This window comes from Macaca thibetana, chromosome 16, assembly GCF_024542745.1.
Source record: "Macaca thibetana thibetana isolate TM-01 chromosome 16, ASM2454274v1, whole genome shotgun sequence".
Lineage (NCBI taxonomy): Eukaryota > Metazoa > Chordata > Mammalia > Primates > Cercopithecidae > Macaca > Macaca thibetana.
Window position 1 is genome coordinate 60,139,501 of NC_065593.1, and position 18,140 is coordinate 60,157,640.

The following is an 18,140-nucleotide window of genomic DNA, read 5'->3' on the forward strand; positions in this document are numbered from 1 at the left end:
GAGAGAGAGAGAGAGAGAGGGAGGGAGGAAAGGACTCCCCAGGGAGAAGAAATCTGGGCAAGGGACAAGCGGGACCGACAGGGGGCGCTGCCGGCACAGAGAGGCAAGAGCTCTGCCTGCAGGGAGACAGGTGCCTGCCAGGCAGTGGCTGGGCCCAGCCGGGAGTTGGAGGCCACGAAAGTCTGGACCATCTGACAGCAGAGAACGGAGAGGCCCAATTAGGGCTTTTGAGCTGGAATGCGCCATTTCAAATCCGGGGGCTGGGGAAAGTTCAGTCAACCAGGCAGCTGCCTTGCTCATAGACATGGCATTTATTTGGTGGTTAGCTGTAGGGCTGTTTAGCTGTATGCTTGGAATTGTATAACACGATTCCCACCGGCCAAGACAGATCAATGACCCAGACAGGCTGGAGGGCCAGAAATTAAAAGCATGAAGCTCATAAGTGGGCAGTGGCCACTGTCTTGGCCACCGTCTCTGCTGCCAGCAGCCCAGAGCCCCCAGCATGGAGAAGCTCCAAATCCAGGCCCCTCCCTTCCTGGCCTCCGGGTCTTCCAGGCCTCTACCAAACCCCAGATTCCATGATGTGCTTTTCACCTCACACAGAAAAGCAGGACAGTCAGGTGCCAGGAGGAGGCTAATTGTTCCAGGAGCAGCCTTCAGGAGCAAAAGCAACATGGGGACGGGTTTGGATCTGTTTGTGTGTAGATTGGAAATGTCCTTTGACAGTGCAGGCTCATTCCTCCAGCCCGGGTGCTGCACCAGAAGGTCTTTTGTTTTGGAAATGATTGCTCAGGCCTGCCCAAACCTGTTTGGGACCGTCTAGGCCTTCTCGCCCACCTCTGGTGCTGTGTGCCAGTGGTGGGCTGACCCCAGCAGCCGATCTCTCCTGCCTTTCCAGAAGGTCCCCACTCCACTGTGTCCTGCTCCCTCTGCACCAAGGATGGAGAGCCTCCCAGAATCCACACCAGGCCCCTTACCCTACAGGCTGGGGGAGGCTGGGACTGGGGGCAGGAGCTGCCTGATCTTCTGATTTTAGGGAAATCCTAAGCTGACCTCCCACAGTCCTTCCTCTCCACCCAGGCGCAGGTGGAAACGTTTAAATGGGTTGGGTTGGCCAATCTGGACTAACAGCCTGGAGTGGGCCCAGTGGCTTTCTCTCCAGTGATCCCCCAGGGAGTCAGGGCACCTGGGCTTAGTAAGGGCGTTTGGGGCGTGTGGGCAACTCATGGCATGCGGGGTGGGGTGGCATTCGTCCCTGATGCTTGGTGACCATGTCCCATTGCTGGGGATCCCTGGGCCTGGGAAAGAAAAATGGCCCCCAGGGACAAGGAGGCACAAGGGCAGGGGTCCTGTTAAGGGTCACCTGGGCTGAACCGCCCCCAAGATAGCCTTGAGGTGGGGAGGGGCAGCGGGCTTGGGACTGCCCTTGAAGGGACCAGGGCAGCACTGGGTTCTGGGATCTCCCGTGTGTACCCCACCTCTTCTGTGCCCCTGCCCTGAGGGGGTGGCGCTGAAGGCCGCAGGGTGCTGACCGCCTAAGCCCACCCGGCCATGGCTCTCCCCGCTCGCCGCCCTCCCCGGCCGCGCGACCGCCCGAGCCCCCTCCCATGCCGCGCGCTACGCGCGCCGCCCGAGCTGCCACCGCCGCCGCCGCCGCCGCCGCCGCGTGCTCCTGCTGCCGCCTCGCTCCAGCCGAGCGAGCCAGAGGAACGAGAGAGAGAGAGAGAGAGAGAGAGAGAGAGAGAGAGAGAGAGAGAGAGGAGGGCGGAGAGAGGAGGGAGGAGAGAGAGAGAAAGAGAGAGAGAGAGAGAGAGAGAGAGAGAGAGAGAGAGAGAGGAGGCGGCGAGGGAAGAGCGAGCGCGGGGCTGCTCCGAAGCCAGCAGAACCTCCTCGGACAGCGGCCCCAGCCGGGCCCCAGCAGCTCGCGTGGTCGGAGGAGAAGCAGCTGCCACCGCTGCCGCGCGAGCCCGGCCTCGCGCGCCCCTTGCCGCCGGCTCGCCGGTGCCTGTGCGGCCCCGGGACGCCGCTGCCCGCTCGGCGGCCGGGATGCAGCCGGGGCATGGCCGCCGGCCCCCAGTCACCTGCCGCGGGGAGCGCTGAGCCCGTGAGTAGCCCGGCCCTCGTCGCCCGCCTCGCCCTGCGGCGGTCATTCCCAGCGGGTTGAGCTGGGGGAGGGGGGCTTGGCCGGGGAGGGGCTCATGGGACCCCGCAGTGGGAGGCGGGCTGCGGACCGCGGCCCGGGCTGACCCGAGGGCGCGTGGGGTGGGGTGGCGCCCTCGGGGTCAGGGGTCCCTGCGCGGGGTCGGGGTCCCTGGGTCCCACCGGGGCTGGGGTCCGTACGCTCTGTCCGGCCGTGGGCCAGAGGGGAGATTTTGTGAATGGGAAAGCCCGGGGGTCGGGCTCCATGGAGACGCCGGGGAGTCCCGCGCGCTGCGTGGCGGTGGCAGTGGCGGTGGCGGTGGTGGTGGCGGTGGCGGCGGCGGCGGCGGCACAATGCCCGGCGCGGGGAACTCCCCGGCGGGGGGAGGCAGAGGCGCGCGGAGATCCCGGCCCCGCGGGGCGCGTCCAGGGAGGCAGCCGGAGCCCGCGCGGGTGAGAGAGGGGCTGGCGACCCGGCGGTGGTGCAACGTGCGTCTGTCGCGGCACCCAGGCCCGGAGAGAGCCCTGCCGGGGTCCTCTGAAAGGAGGATCGCGGAGAGGTTGATGACCCAAAGGAGTTATGGGGAGGAAGGGGCTGCCACAGCTCCCCAAATAGGAGCCCGGCCCGCAGCACCGCGGTGTGCGCGGGGGCTGAGCGGCGAGGGGAGAGCGGCGCGCAGGGCCCTACAGGGGGCGGGCTGGGGGCGCTCCGGGCCGAGTCCCCAAGCGCGTTAGGGAGGCTCGAGCCGGAGCAGAGGCTGCCTCTCCTAAGCCTTGGCTGCCCCCAGGGGCTAGAGCAGCGCGGCCGGGCTGGGGAAGCCGGGCACGCCCCTGGCCCAAACTTTCTGCCCCGGTGGCCCCGGGCGGTGGGGCGCTCGCCCCAGGCGTCTGGGGCTCGCACCCTCGGGAAGGTGGTCTCCTGTGGCGTCTCGGGGTGGCGCGAGGCCGGTGGTCATTTTGATGCTGCGGGTCGCAGCCTCCCTTCCCCGAACGCGGAGCCTCCCCTGGCGCGCAGCCCTGCAGTGTTGGTGCGGGGACCGAGACGCGGCGCCCAGCGTGGAGGGGCATTGGGAACCTGTCGGGTCCCCTAGCGGCCCTGGGATCCCTGGTCTCACGTGGGGTGGGGTGGGATGTTCCCGGAGTCCACTGGCGGGGGCGGGGGCCCAGCGAGGTGGGGAGAAACTCCTGGATGACAGAGCTGCCTCCCCGTCCCCTTTGCGTTCCAGCTTTGGCGAGGGAGCTGATTTATTTAATGATCACTTTTAAAAATGACTCCAGTGGAGCCGCTAGTCCCGACGCGCGAGACACCCCGCGGTGGAGGCTAAGGACAGAAACCCAAGGGATCCATCCGTGGGTTTAGGTCCCCCTTCCTGCCCCAGCGAGGTGAAGTCGCTTCTTGGGCGCTCCTGGTCGCTAATTTCCTGCTGAAAACGCAGGCTGGACTCGGGGACACTTCGGGTACGCACCCGGGCGCCCCGGGCACTTAGCGTGGAGCAGGTAGGAGGCTAATGGAGTGGGGTCACCCGTAATGAGGTCTTAGAGCCGGAAGCTGGCTTCGGTTTTACTGGTCTGCAAAAAATAATGAAAAAAAAAAGTATAAACATTGCGGCAGAACCTGCTCATTAAGTGTGCATCGCGGATTCGGGGCGGATGTCTTAATTAGGCTGCGTTGTTCACGGGGATATTACACTAATTAAAACCAGACCCTCCAGGTGAGCGAAAATTGTGAAGGGAGGGAGGGAGAAAAGTTGTCGAGAAGGCGCTCCCTGATGAAAGCTGAGTATGGGCCTTTTTGGGGGGCGCCCCAGGTCACTGAGCGCCAGCAGCATGGCGGGGGCGGAGGAGGGGAGCCTTCTTAGAACCATCCCGGCTTGCCTTCCTTCTCCGCCTCCTGCGGGCGAGGAGCTCCCTTTGGCCAAGGACCGAGGCTGGCCCCCCCGCCCCTCCCCCAGGACTGGAGGCCTTCCTGCGTGGGCGCCTCGCTCGCTCACCGCACACTCCTGGAAGCAACGCCTAACCCCTCATTTCCTGGCTGACAGCTTCTGGGAGGGCAAGGCTGTCCCCAGGAGGGCGACAGAGTGGGTGACGTGGGAACCCCTGAAGGGGTTAAGGAGCAGAAGCACGGTTGAAGGGACGCACCCAAGCCGAGACAGCCTGGGCCTGGCGAGTTGGCTGCGTGCGTGCGTGCGGCAGGGGTTGCCACTGGTGCTGGGCTGTTTGTTGCATGGCTGGGGTTTTCGGGCGTGAGTTGTCCTTTTCTAGCAGCTATCTACTCCCCTCCCCCCAAAGGAAAAAGGGAACCTGGATGATTGCTTTGATCCACCTTCCTCAGGTGCCGGGGACCTCGGGTCGCCTCGGGTTGCCAGGAGGAGCCAGGAGTCCAGGGAAGTCCCTAGGCTCCGCCCCTTACTCGGATGGGCCTTTGCTGCAAACGCTCCTCACCCAGTGACCTCGGTCGGGAGCCACAGTGGGGCTGGGAGTATTGACTGCCCTTCGGCAGGGACTAGAGGCTGAACTGGAGGGAAGGTGGCAGCATGGGCGGCCCCTGCCTCAGTGGCTCAGCAGGCACTTAGCGGGCGCCAGCACCAAGGACAGGGCCGAGGCCTCCACAACTTGCCCTCCTCGTCTTCCCTCCTCTACATGGTCCCAGGGCCGCTGGAGGCGCTGCGGGCACCGGCCCTCAGGCTGCTGAGGACATGGGGAGGGCTCCCAGGCTCATTCAAGAGCCAGAAAAGCCCAGGGCCTGCGAAGAGGTAATTACAGCAAGGAGGCCTCCTGGGTACCATTCCAGAGTGGGCCTTCTGTCCTGTGCCTGTCACTTACTCAACTTGGAGCGTGGCTGATGGCGCATCGCTGAAATGGAAAGATTATCAGGCTCTTTGGTGTCTGGGGATGAACTAAGCACGGTAGTGGCCAGAGAAAATGCCATCTTCCCTGGCTGGTTCAGCCCTGCTGCCTCTCCCCTGCAGCCTTCTTTGACACCTCTCTCCCAGCCACAGTCAGCCCTGGCCTAAGGCGCCTTCACACTAATGTGTGGCAGTTGGAGGTGCCTTGCTGCTGAGGGCGGGGGCCCTGCTTGGTTTATCTGCCCCCTCCCCCGTATATGCAGATGGTGGTCTGACCCATGGCACCTGTGCGATTAGGAAGGAAGGAATGCGTAAGTCATGCTCCTCTCCTACTCAGAAGTGCCAGAGTGGTGGTGGTGGGGGGGACGCAGTAAAGAGAGGAAAACATGTCGGTGGGCCAGAGCCACAGTGCTGAATGCGAAACTGCAACATTATTTTTCAGCCCTTGCAGGGTGGGGCTTCCCTCCTCTAGCCCAGCCCAGCCCAGAGCCTGCAAGGTTTGGTCGGTTGTCTTCCTGTGTTTATTTATCTCCACACTCCTGCTTGATACTCTGTTATAAAGACAAATGGAACTTGACACGCGGCTGACATTTGGTGAGGAATTTTTTATTTTTAAACAAGTGAAGGGGGAAAAGCCATCTTGAAACTTTCTCCCCCTTCAACAGAGACCCGTTCCTCGGGAACCTACCATCCCCTAAATCCCTGCCTGCCACTGGCCCCTGCTCCTGGCACAAGGCACTGGCTTCGTAAACACATCCCGTTTGCACCTCCACCCTTGGATAAGCTGCAGCATCTCTCCACGCTCTTTCATAAAGCAGCACGGCATTTTCACAGGCTCATGAAACATTCAGACAGCCTCAACATCTTACTTTCTGCTGGCTCTCTGAAGTAGGCTGCTGTCTGAGCCATCCCTGTCCTCTATAACATCCTGGGTCTATCTCCCTCTCTTCCTGTCCGTCTGTCTCTTCCTCTCCCCTCACTCTTTTTTTCTCCTGTGCTTTCTGAGTGGTGCAGGTGCTTACTGTGTGATTTCCTCCTTGCATAACTTGTGAGGGTTGAGGATGGCTCTTGGTTAATGGTTGCATGGTGAGCATGCAAGGAGCATTGCATACATACATACGCTGTGCATACACAGCGGGGCCTGCTCTGGGTTGAGGACTCATAGACAGACGAGTCACCTCCCTTCAAGAAATACCACGTGACACAGACTGATTTGGTGTATAAAATATAGACATTTTTAAGTGCAATGCACTTAGTAAATTAGTTTGCTATCACAGTTTCTCCAACACATAAACTGACACCAAAACACGCCTTAGAGGGAGACTGGAATAATAAAGAGTATAAAGTCTGTTACTTTATTTGTAGCTTGGGGCAAGCTCACAGTCTATCAGTTGCATTTTGAAAAGTGTGGTCAGGTTCTAGGTGGAAGGAGCCGTTCTGGATGCATCTTGCTTGGGTGCCACGTGAGTCACCCTCTTGGCCTGGGAAAGGACCATCCATCATCTTTAATTTAGGGGCTTAGGGATGTGCTCCACTGTGTGATAGGACTCGTACGGAAATTACAAGTGCTGAGTGGACAAGCATGTTTTCTCCCAAAGCAAAGGCCAACTCTCGGGTGCAGGGAGCTTGGTGTCATCAGGCCTCTGATCCTGGCCCTTACCTGTAAGACACATGGGGGCCTTGACTGTTCTGGCCAGGCATCCTTCTGGTTTCTTCCTGGTCTCTAGACAGACCAGCAGCTAGAGATGGTTTCCTTGCCCCTCCTCTCTCTCCTCACTGCTGCTGCCCCTGCCAACTCTCTGCACTCGAAACATTGACAAGACAATGGTACTGAAGGCTCTGCAGTCAGGGGAAAGGGGGCAGAAGAACAAGGGATGGGGTGGTCTCCTCTATGGGGAGTGTTCCCCTTGTGGGTAGAGTAAGCTACAGCTTGGGGAGGCTTTTTAAAAGTGAAAATCGGTCTTCCCTTGGATCCATCTCCACTCCTTCCGTGTAGGTCGGGGCCAGGTCCTGCGGGTTCCACCTGAGAAGTGGGTTGTAACTTGCTGGTGTCAACTTGAGTTGGGGGTCCTCAGCCTCCGTGGTTTCCTCTTAGGACCAAGAGCCAAGCACTTGGTATTGCAAGTTTTCTTTTAAGGTTTAATTATTTGTGCTCAGAACATATTCCCAGCAGAAAAAAGAAAGAGGGAGAATATATATATTTTTAGAAGGAGTTTACTTGCTTGTTGCTTTGGTTAGCGGCTGTGCTGAGAGCTTTCTCCCAAGATTCCAGAAGAACAGAGGCCTAGGCGGAGCAACTGCACTGTACCTGGCCATCTCCCTCCTGGACCCACCACTGGCCATCAGCTCCGTAGGCACAGGTCTCTGCTTGGCTGGCTGCTCCATACTTGGGAAGGTGAGCCCACCCTTCCTTGAGCGCTGGGCTGTGAGTGGAAGCCAGCTGGCGAGGAAGGTGGCCAGGTATGTCTGTTTTAGCCCTTTTAGAAAATAATCCCATTTGCAGGCGAGGAAATTGCCCGAGCATAGAAAGCTGCCACCAGCCAGCCCCTGAACAGTTTCAAGTCCTTGTTTGGGGGCCCGGTTGAGATCATAACATGTATCTTTTGTACTAGAGAGGAGGATCCTGTGTGCCTTTATATCTCCAAGGCCTCTTGTCTTGCTTCAAAAATTCTCCCTCCATCAAAACAAACACACAAAAGTAACCCGGACCTCCAGATCGGATTCTCTTCTGCAGGGCCACCAATACTGTAGTGGAGGCAGCGTACCAGGCAAACCAAGGGCACTTTCAGAGTTCTGCCCATGAGCAGCCCGAACACCACGGACTGCAGTCCTTCTCACCCACGTCTCCTCGTCTGTGACACCAGATGAGACCCAGAGATGAAGATGGCAGGAACGGTGGCCCCCAGAGTCCAGGTGCTTCTCCTGCCCTTGCTCTCATCCTGTGGTTCGCATCCTTGGACACCAAGCAAATGCCCATTCCCGGGTCAGGCTCATGTCTCCGAATCGTTTGCTTTTAGGCAATGGTCATGAGAACATGGAGGAGCAGGCTGTCCTCAGCAATGAGATTTTTAATGGAAAAATGGGAACCTCCTTTGGAACCAAAGGACATAGAGTTTCCTTGTATTAGGAAGGTCCACAATTTGGAGAAAGATTTAAAGCAGTACAAACACCCTGGTGCCTTTAGAAATCATTTCTCACTAAACTTTCATAACTCCAAACTCTTACTCAATGCAAATTAGAGGTTTCTCTCCTGGATTACATCAAAAACAACTCCTTTTTCTGGAACTTTTGAGGGCAGGGGGCTGGCTGAAGCTCCAGGGTCTGTTCCTAAGAGCTTCTGGGCACCTTGGAATCAAGCACCTGATGATGGTGACCTCTTCTTCCCCACCCCAGCCCACCCCACCCCACTTTTGAAAAAGCAATGGCAAGAAGGGGTTTTTAGCCTTTTGTTTTCAGCAACGAGGTATGAGGATGACTTTCTAGTGCATCACATGGGAGAGCCACACACACCAGTATGTCCCGACATTACCTGTCACCTTGAGATCCGCGTAAAAAAAGGAAACCCAGAATATGCTTTAAACTGGGTCCATGCATAGGCTCCCGATGGGCTCTGCAAAGCCTACTGACCTGCTCTTGACACTTGCCCTTCACCCTTCACCCTGGAGGTGTGGCTGAGTCTTCACCTGGTTAGTTTTCGTATTCATGGGAGGTTCTGAGGTTGTACATCTTGGCAACTCCCCAATCCCATCAGCTCATTCTTATAAGACTCACCCTTTGCCCCCAGGGCACACACAGTTACATGCACATTGAAATGGAAGCGACTTCTGAGCAAGGCAGTATGTCAGTTACTTTTCATGAGACCTTAAAGCCTGTCAGGGCTGGCCGCACAACCTGTGGGTGTGGTGAGTGGATTCGGCCTGCACCTGCTGGCTGGTGTGAGGGCTCTGGGCAGGGACAGCCTGAGGCCAGAGCTGACTTCTGATGGTGGCAGGGTTGCCTGCAGCAGACCGCTGGAGAGGGCATGCACCCTTCCCAGCCTTGTCACCCAGGGCAGGCTCTGGAACCTCAGTTTAGCCAGCTGAGAAGCAGGGACTGCTGCGTGGATCAGGGGATCTATGTAAAGCTGCTGACATGGTAAATGGGACCCTTCCCTGGGGCTATCCACCTGGTAGAGGGAAGAGCACGTTGCTAGGGTTAGGAAGGGTCAGGGTTAAGGAATGGATTCCGAACTGTTCCCTGTGGGCACAATTATGATGCTGCTTTAAAAGAGCTCCTGATAAACTTGCAGATGCTAGGATGGAAACAACCCTTAGCATGTCTCTAAAGAGAGGGAGGGGTCTGAGGAGACCCCCCCACTCCCTAGGGCCTGAAAGGGCTCCCTGGAGCAGCCCCCAGCAGCTCATGTCCTTAGGAACACCCTGAAGCCAGGCAGAAGGAAGTGAGGTCCTGTCTGTGGGGCCATGGACTAGGTGGTTACCCTGGTCAGGCCATCCAGGGGGCAACAGGGCTCCTGCCTGTGCTGTGCCCCCGCAATGGGCCCACTGTGCTCTCCCCATGCCTCCACTGCCAGCGGGGTGTCAAGAGTACCACAGGGAGGCCGGGGCAGGGTGGCTCACACCTGTAATCCCAGCATTTTGGGAGGCCAAGGCAGGGAATCACCTGAGGTCAGGAGCTCAAGACCAGTCTAGTCAACATGGTGAAACCCCGTCTATACTAAGAGTACAAAAAATTAGTTGGGTATGATGGTGCACGCCTATAATCCCAGCTACTCAGGAGGCTGAGGCAGGAGAACCACTTGAATCTGGGAGGTGGAGGTTGCAGTGAGCCAAGATCACACCACTGCACTCCAGTCTGGGCAACAGAGCAAGACTCCATCTCAAAAAAAAAAAAAAAAAAAAAAAAAAAAAAAAAAGAAAAGAAAAGAAAAAAAAAAAAAGAGTACCACAAGGAGAGAGGGGCACTGCAGCAGGTCCTCTTGCTTTTGCAAAGGGAGTGGCATTGGATCATCAGGGACAAGGCTCCAAACCATGCCAGTTGAATTTCCCATGAGGGAGAGGAAAGGAAGGAGGATCATGGCCTCCCTCCCCCAGCCCTTCCCGGGCTCCTTTGAGCCTACAGTTTGCAGCCACATTGCTTACCATGCAGGCTGAGGGATTCCAGCCCATCCCTGCCTTTCGTGTGGATATGTTTTTGGATCTCAGGTCTCAATGCATGAAAAACTGAAGCACAGCTTTGCAAAGCCCATTAGAAAAAAAACAAAGTGTGTGCTTTTATTCTTTCTTAAATATTGCCTATCATTGATGTGAGGCCATTAGGCACAGCTGGGGGCCCCACAGCAGGGACGGGTGAAGTGGAACCAGAGACCTGAGGGGCTTCTTCCACAGGCTCCTTGTAGACCTGGGACGGGGCATGTGGTTCACCGGTGTCCCTGGCTGCGTGCCCCCAGGTGCTGGGGAGGAGACCAACAGTGGTTGATTGTGTTCCTCTCAGGGGTGCTATCCAAGGGTACATTATTCAAGTATTTTGGAATCTTGGCAGAAAAGAGAAGAAATTTAAGGTGAGAATTACTGTTGTCAGTGGCGTAACATTATAATCAACACTCCCAGAGAGCCAATGCTGTGTTGAGCTTTATCGTCCAGAAGTCTGTTTGATATCTTGACAGCTGGGAACCTTTAGCTGATGGCCAAAGGGTGGGAGGGAGAGCAGGTGGACGATGGCCTGTGTTTGATAGGGGAGCCTGTTACCCTTTTCCTCACTGTTAAAGCCTTGTGATGGTGTCTGGGACAACTTTACGGGATGATTAAAGGCCATCTTCCAGTGGGTACATTTTTCTTTCTCACCGGCAGATCTCATCCTAGGACAGTTGAGAACGATACACCTAGAATCTGCCTGCTTTTAACTCTAACAGCATCCTTGGGCCATGGACGGGGGGCTTTCTGCAGATCTGCCCTTTGTGTTTGAAAATACATCTGCCTGTGTGTGTGCGTTGGCAGCGTTGCCATAACCAGCATTCGCTTTCCTGACTTGCCCAGGCTGCAGCATGCAAGATGAGTGTTGCATGGGTACCTCCCCGCCTCTTAGACTTTTAAAATAGAGCCATCTCTCCAGAACAGACGGGCACAACTAAGACAGGTCACTGATAACAGTATCAGTATCTACATGCTAAAGACACAGCTTGCCTCATTTCCCACGGGGTTCTTTCCTTGGTACAAGTCACCCAGGAGACTGACTTTGGGAGAAGTAATTTCTCCCCGTTCTGGGTATGTTTTGCTCAAAATCTAAGAAGAAAACTCACAAGACCAGACTAGGAAAATTTCAGCCCCCAAGGATAATTTTTCAGAAAGTAATGAGCACTAGAAAATGAGGGCTATAAAGGAAGTCTTTAGGTAATAATCGTAACTATAATGTTCATCACTTTGAAGTGCATTAATATATACTAAAATTACAGAAAATATTAAGTCTGCTGCAGGGGAAGGGGGCGTGCTTTGGAGCTTGTGGCTAAACCTCCTGGACCAGCTCGGTTCTCCGGGCCACAGCTGGGGCTATGTGGCCCCTGGCCCGTCCCTGCCCTCACAGAGACACCTGCCCTAAGAGAGGATCCTGTGGCCCTAGCTGGGGCCCAGTTGCAGACACCATGAAGGCTGGATGGAGAAGCGGTATCCCCCGCAGCGGGCTCCTTCTGGGGCTGTGATGTTTTATAGCCTGGCAAGGGAATGCCAAGACTACCTAAGGGCCTGGCTCACTTTATCAGGGTCCTGCTGCTTGAGAGCGGGAGCCTGGGAGACGAGGTGTGTAGATGCCCCAGACGTGGCCCCTGGAGGCTGCAGTCAGGCTGAGGCATTCATTCCTCCGCAGTGGTCCTGGGGTGGGGGAGCAGCCGGAGCATGGCTGTGGCGGCCGCATGCTTTCTCCTGCTGCCTGGCTCTCTCTGTTCCCCTCCTGACCCCTGAGCCTCTGCTTCTCCTGCGTTCCCCTTCCTCACTCCCCTCTTTCACCTTCAGAGCTAGCGGACTTCTCCAGGCTGCACGTAGGCGAGGGGCTGGCAATTGGAGGTCAAGCAGGCTGAGCTCGGAGCAGCGGGAGGAAAGATTTACGGTCCTCCCTGCCCGGCTTGATGGACAATTAAAGCCGCGCACGGTTGGAGGAGAGCAGTGTCGTGAAGAGTCAGGATGGTCAGAATAAATCAGTCACCTCCACTTAGACGGCTGAGCTAGACTGCTTCCCCTGGGGTGTGGATTTGAAGGTTCCGGAATGGGCTGTTCAAAGGTTTGGCATACTCTGAGCTCCATCAGAGTCAGAGCCTGAAGACCCTGGGGGTCTCCTCACAAATGGGGCGTGTGCTGTAGGGAATTAAGGGAAAATTCTGGATAATGTGTTTAGAGGGCATTTTGTTTCCAGGGTACCTGGCATCTGCAAGAGTCTCAAACCTGAATGTTTGGGAGTCAGGATAGTGGACCCCCACCTGCAAGCAGAGCGTGTGCATGCATGTGCTTGTGTATGCTTGTGCACATGTATGTGTGCACAGGTGTGTGCACATGTGTAGATTGTACATGCATGTGCCTGTGTGTAGAGTGTGCACACAGGCATGCATGTGCATCCTGTATGTGTCCATGTGCGTGCATGTATGTGCACATGCACAAGTGTGTTTCTGCATTTGTATGTGTACCCACATGTACCTGTGTGCATGCATGAGCATATGTGTGCCGTACATGTGTGAGCACATGTGTGTGTCGTGTGTGGGTACTAGTGCTTGCCTCTTGGACATCGCAGGCTCCACTTGTGTCTTTAAACACACACACCCTCTGCAAGGCTGCCGGGAGCTGGGCTTCTGAGCATCCGCCAAGCCCTGCGGCCGTCCTTCTTCATTTGTTCTGTGTGTTATTTCAGTACCTTGAAGACTCTGGCAATTTCCTCAAGGAAACTTTGTCTTTGTGGAAATGAGATGCCAGCACTCCTCGGCCCTCCCACTGGCTAATTGATGATATGATCCCGCGTGGGAGACTTGCCATTCCTGGAAATGCTCTTTATTTCGTGGGCCCCCCCGCCCCCTGCCCGCCATCGTCTGATTTCTACGAGCTGCTGCACGTGAGGTGCAGGGCTGGGCGTTTGCTGTGACTCAGCCCATGTGCCAGGCCTTTCATTAACTTGGATACTACAATTATGTGCGCCAAGAGACTGCGAGGGCCATTTAGGATTTTTCTCCCTTTAAGAAAATATTCCTTTTTCCCCAGCCAGGTAGCCCAGCCCTTTGCCTCTGCAGCTGTGGCCCAAGCTGTGTGCTGGCCCCAAGCGCTTCTCAGCTCTCCTGGCACCGACCTGCAACAAACTCTTGCTGGGGGGCTGGGGCTCTGCCATGGTTCTGCCGGAGGTGTGCAGCAGGTGGTCAAGGCAGCCTGCCCTTGGGAGCCACAGGATGTGGCCTGCTGTGGCGGCTTCACGGTCACGGTGTGAATAGCAGCATGCGTGCTTTTGTGCCTGTGTGAGCACACACATACCCCATCGGCACACGCGAGGATGACCTTTGGCATAGCACACCTGCTGCTGTGGCCTGCACAGAGAAGGGCTGACCCCAGGACAGCGGCTCCCATTCGCCTCCATCAAGGCCAGCTGGACCCTTCACGGGGCCCTGGGAATTTCCGAGTGTGGGCCGTGGGGTCATGTCATGTGGGGATGGAGTTGCACTGGTCTCCTGCACACACGCACGCTGGCCAGCATATTCGTATGCTCGCAGGGGTAGCCTGACCCTCTTCCTCCACTTAGGAGATGTATGCATGGAAACTTGCCCCTGTGGGTGTCTTGGGATGAATATTTGGGGTCCTGGGGGGTCTGGATTGCAGAGTAACTGGGTACTGTAAGAGTTCCTCTAAATGTCGGGTCTCTTGGGGAGGGGGAGGCATGCAGCACTTCTGTGGGTGGGTGGAAGGTTGAGGAGGGGCCACCCTGGCTCAAGGTCACCCCACGGGGAGCAACCTGATCTGAGGACAGACCTGCCCGGGACTCTGGGACTGAGATGAGACACTTGCTTCCCCCTTCAAAGGTCGTGAGATTCTGGGGGCACAGGCTGCCTTCCATATGGTGCCCACAAAGCTCATTAAAAGCACCATTCAGAGGCCTTATCTCCAAAAGGAAGGCAAGAGTCCAACCCACCTAAGCACCAAATAACAACTCAACAACTCAAAAACTTATTTTTTTAAACTTCCTTGAGTTGCCATGGTTACTTGCACGGTCCTTGCGTCTCTGTTGCTCTACGTGGAGCTGCTTGGAGGAGGAATTAAAACCTCCAGGGTTCACCCCTTGGAAGGGCCTGTTTGTGCTCCTGTGTGGAGGAAAAGAGCTGGAGAAGGTAGGGATCTTCCAGGACCATGGGATGTGATTTTCCAACATTGCACTTCTGAGATGCTGGAGACGGAATTTGTCTCCCACGCTAAAATAATTATAGCCAGGAGAACAGAGAATACATCATTCTAAGTTAAGGTCCTTAACAACGAGGAGGGTGTGTGCGCGTGTGCATGTGTGTGAGTGTATGCGCATGTGCGTGTGTGTGTACGTGTGCGCGCGCACATGTATGTGTGTGCATGAGCGTGTGTGCGTGTGCATGTGTGTGTGTGTGCATGTATGCGTGTGCATGGTCGTCTCTGCATTGCCACCAACTTCCTCCTGGAGTGCTCTTTTGTACTGGCCACGTGTGTAAAGGCAGTGGCAGCTGAGGCCCCTGCACCTGTTGGCCGGCCTCCAGCAGGCAGTGCTTCCTGCTCCTGTGGCTTGTGCCCAGGCAATGCTACTGAGGTGCAGATATCTGCAGGGGAGTTTTGGGGAGAATTGCTAGTGAGGGATGGGAAAGAGGGTGGGTCAAGGAGGAATAAAGAAACCAAGACTCCTTCTGACCAGGCTCCTCTCTGCTCTTCAGACTGTGGGGTTCCATCTTCCTACCTGCCATGGCTCCATGGGGAGTCCCAGGGCCCAGATGTGGCCCATGCAGCCCAAAAATTAGCTGCAAAGAGGAGAGTTCATGCTGTGGGCCAGCGGTTTGCCCTAAATGCCCCCTGCCTGGGGTCCCATTGTTTCTCCCCCATGGGATGGACAGACTGGCAGGTCATTTCCACTTTGGGGGCCCTGCAGCCCCAGTGGCTTTTGGGGGTGTCTGCTCCCTGCTGGCCACAGGGAGAAGCTGTCCTCCCTCTCTCCTGGGAAGGCAGGAGCCAACCCCTGCCTACAGGGGGCACTTAGTAGGTGACTGTGGATGCAGAGGCTGAAATCAGGTGGTACCTTCTAAGTGTCAGGCTATAGTGACCGGTGAGGAGGGCCTTCCCAGACCCTTCTTGTCCCAAGTGGTCTCAACCTTTCCCTCTGTTTCCCGCCTCACTAGGCCATCCCTTCCTCCTGTCAGGCCGGGAGAACTGCTCCCCAGTGCTGGTGCTGGGCCACAGGGCCACACACAGGATGACAGCAGAGGGCTCATTCTTGGCCAGGGCTCTTGTTTTCCCTCGTGCCTCCTCTTTCTGCCCCGGGTGGGGGCGGGCAGAAAGCCCTTCTACAAGTCTGTAGGAGGACTGTGTCTGTCTTGCCATCTTACCCGGCCAGCCCTCTCTCATTCCCAATGCAAACCGGAGTCCCTGGAGCACAGCTGGGCTGGCAAGACCAGATTCCCCAATTTGAGGCCAGTCTTGCTTTTCCATGGCTGGGATATTTTAGCAGCAAGACAGGAGGTGATCTCAGGCTCCTGCATTGCCTTTTTGGCAAACTCATGAGCTCGCAGTGTGAGGACAGGTGCTTTCTCCAGGAAGCATTTGGGGTGACTGTGTGCGGCAGCCAGGGGGGTCTCCCTCATGAAGTCCTTTCTTATGTGTGGCCAGCAGGAGGGAGGCCGAGGCCAGGGGTGACCCCAGCATTTCTCTTGCAGAGTCCTAGGAGTGGCTTGGCTCATTAAGTAGATGGTGAAGGCCGATGGGAAGGTTTTGGATCCTTCTATCAACACGGGACATAGCGAAGCCATAGGTTATCACTGGGTGTATCTAAGGCGGTGAGCAAGTGGGACGTACTGACGTAGACAGGCACGCAGAGGACATGAGAAGCATCCACAAAGCCTTCCTCTGGGCCTGAAGTCAGCACCTGCTTTCCATAGCACTTTCTGGGAGCTGTAATCAGCACTGAGAAGGAAGAGCAAAAAATCACAGATCCTGGTGGGCGTCTGCAGCTCCGTCTCCCGTGTTGGGCTGTAAGTGCTTTGCGGGCAGGGGCTGCAGCTGATCCATATCTCCCCAGAGCACCCAGCATGGCTCTCCGCTCATAGTCCGTTCTCCGTCAACATTTGTTGAATTCTGACAGCTGGCTGGGGGGCAGGGGTCTTTGTGGCTCATTAGCTCTGTGGCCAGGCACGGTGGGTGGCCCTGGTGGGTTTCCGTGCCTTGGTTATTTCTGCCTCTAGAGGCTCCACTGAGAAGGGTGGGAGGGTGTGCCGGAGGCCCTGGTCCACCCCTGGCTGGTGCTAGGCACACTCTCTCCCTGCTAATCAGAGAGCCCCAGGGCCTCGGGGCACAGGGCTGTCAGAGGGACAAGGACCCTGGTGATCTGCAGGACAGTCACTGTGGTTTCTGGCCCAGAGAGGAAATGGGCCCTGGTTCTGCCCTGCGGGTTCAGTGGGGCTGTGCATCAGCCCCAGGAGCTTCCTTCCCTCCTTCCCTGGAAGTGAACCTTGGAGCTTGTGCGATTGTTTCCCAGAACCAGAGTCAGCTGCCAAATAGAGCAGACTGCCTCCGAAAGGGGGGTCTCAGATGTCTCTTTGAGCCACCCCTCTTTCCTGGGCTTGGAGTGAGGAGTAGATGAGAGGGAGGGAAAAGTACCAGGGAGGTTCTGGATTGCTCTAGAAGATGCCAGATAATTCTGGAAGATATCCTGAGACTCCTCCAGATGTGTGACCCTGGGGCCAGCTGCATCCTTCGGAGCGTAATATACCCCGTCCACAGGGGAGTACACTCGTGATTATTGATGCTAATGGAAAACAGAAGTGGAATGGATAATTCAAGATGGCAGATGAATCAATATTATTTATATTTAGCCTGTGAATGTGCTGCATATTTCTCCGCTGGCAGATTGGGCTTCACAATTATGTTTTGCAGAATCCAAGAATTTGCTGCCCACGGGCCAAGGGCTGCCACCTTGCTCTTCCTCTAGGAGGGTTTTTGGAAAGCATAGGAGCCCCTCGTGACTTGGCGGCCGGCTTAGAGGGAGGCGCCAGGTCCGTCCTCCCCTCTGCGCGGCTGGCATGCCACTTCCCACAGGTCTCCCCGCTGCTAACACACTCCCTGCAGCCAGGGATTGGTTAAAAGCGTTAAAGAGAGAATGGCCTATTCATACACACGGTGGGTTTTAGGCAGCTGCTTTTCATGGATGTGGAAAGAGATCCACAGTCCATTTTAGTGGAAAGGAAAGATGGCAGAGCTGTCAGTGTGATTTAATCCTAAAGCATGTGGACCTGGTGCACTGTCTTGTCTTCATCTGGTATTCTCAGTGCTTAGCCCAGTGCCTGGCACAAAGCAGGTGCCCAGCGAGCGGTTGCTGACTGAGCATGTTCTTCGCTGGGGCGCTGTGGGGCTCAGTGGCGAGATCGGGTTCCTGGTCTGGGGACCCAAGTCTGCTGCTCCAGGGAGCTGTGTGTCTGCGCGCCGGTTTCTTTCTGGTGAGCTTGACCTTGCACCTTGGTGGCCCCATTACGGTCAGCCTCGGCACACCTGGAAAGTGGCTCCTTTCTCTCAATGCCGATGGCTCTCCAGGCGGGGGTGGGGGTCATTCATCTTGTTACTGCAAGGGTGAGATGGGGAGCGTCATCCCAGGGAGTGGGATCAGCGTCTCCTGGGGGTGTGTCCTGAGGACTCCGTTCTTGGTCAGCACTTGTGCCAAACATGGTCCCGTCTGGTCTCCTCTTTGAGGACCCAGTAAATGCAAACCTTCTGGCCCGCTGTGTCGCACCCACAGGGGATGGAGGATAAGAGGAACCACATGTGAAAACTCAGAAATTGCCAGTGGAGGCTTCTGAGGGTGTGCCGAGGGTGGGGAAGCGCTGGGTGGGTGCTTCCTTGCGTGTTCAGAGGTGTCCCTGGAAGGCCTCACGGCTGCCTACACCCCTGGACCCTGGACGCCAGAACCTTAGTGTGGGCG

At 56.5% G+C, this 18,140-nt stretch overlaps 1 protein-coding gene across 4 annotated transcripts in view; it reads left to right on the plus strand.

The window, feature by feature from the left end:
- The first annotated feature begins 1,402 nt into the window (after positions 1-1,402).
- RBFOX3 (RNA binding fox-1 homolog 3) overlaps positions 1,403-18,140 on the plus strand; it is a 524,709-nt gene continuing 507,971 nt past the window's right edge. For 2 of the 4 annotated variants that reach the window (XM_050764334.1, XM_050764335.1), the window contains exon 1: positions 1,403-2,104. The gene's annotated coding sequence lies outside the window, so the exon portion shown is untranslated. Of the gene's footprint in view, positions 2,105-2,504; positions 2,593-16,110; positions 16,201-18,140 lie in introns of those variants that run through there. The other 2 variants (XM_050764336.1, XM_050764338.1) reach the window with 2 other exon arrangements.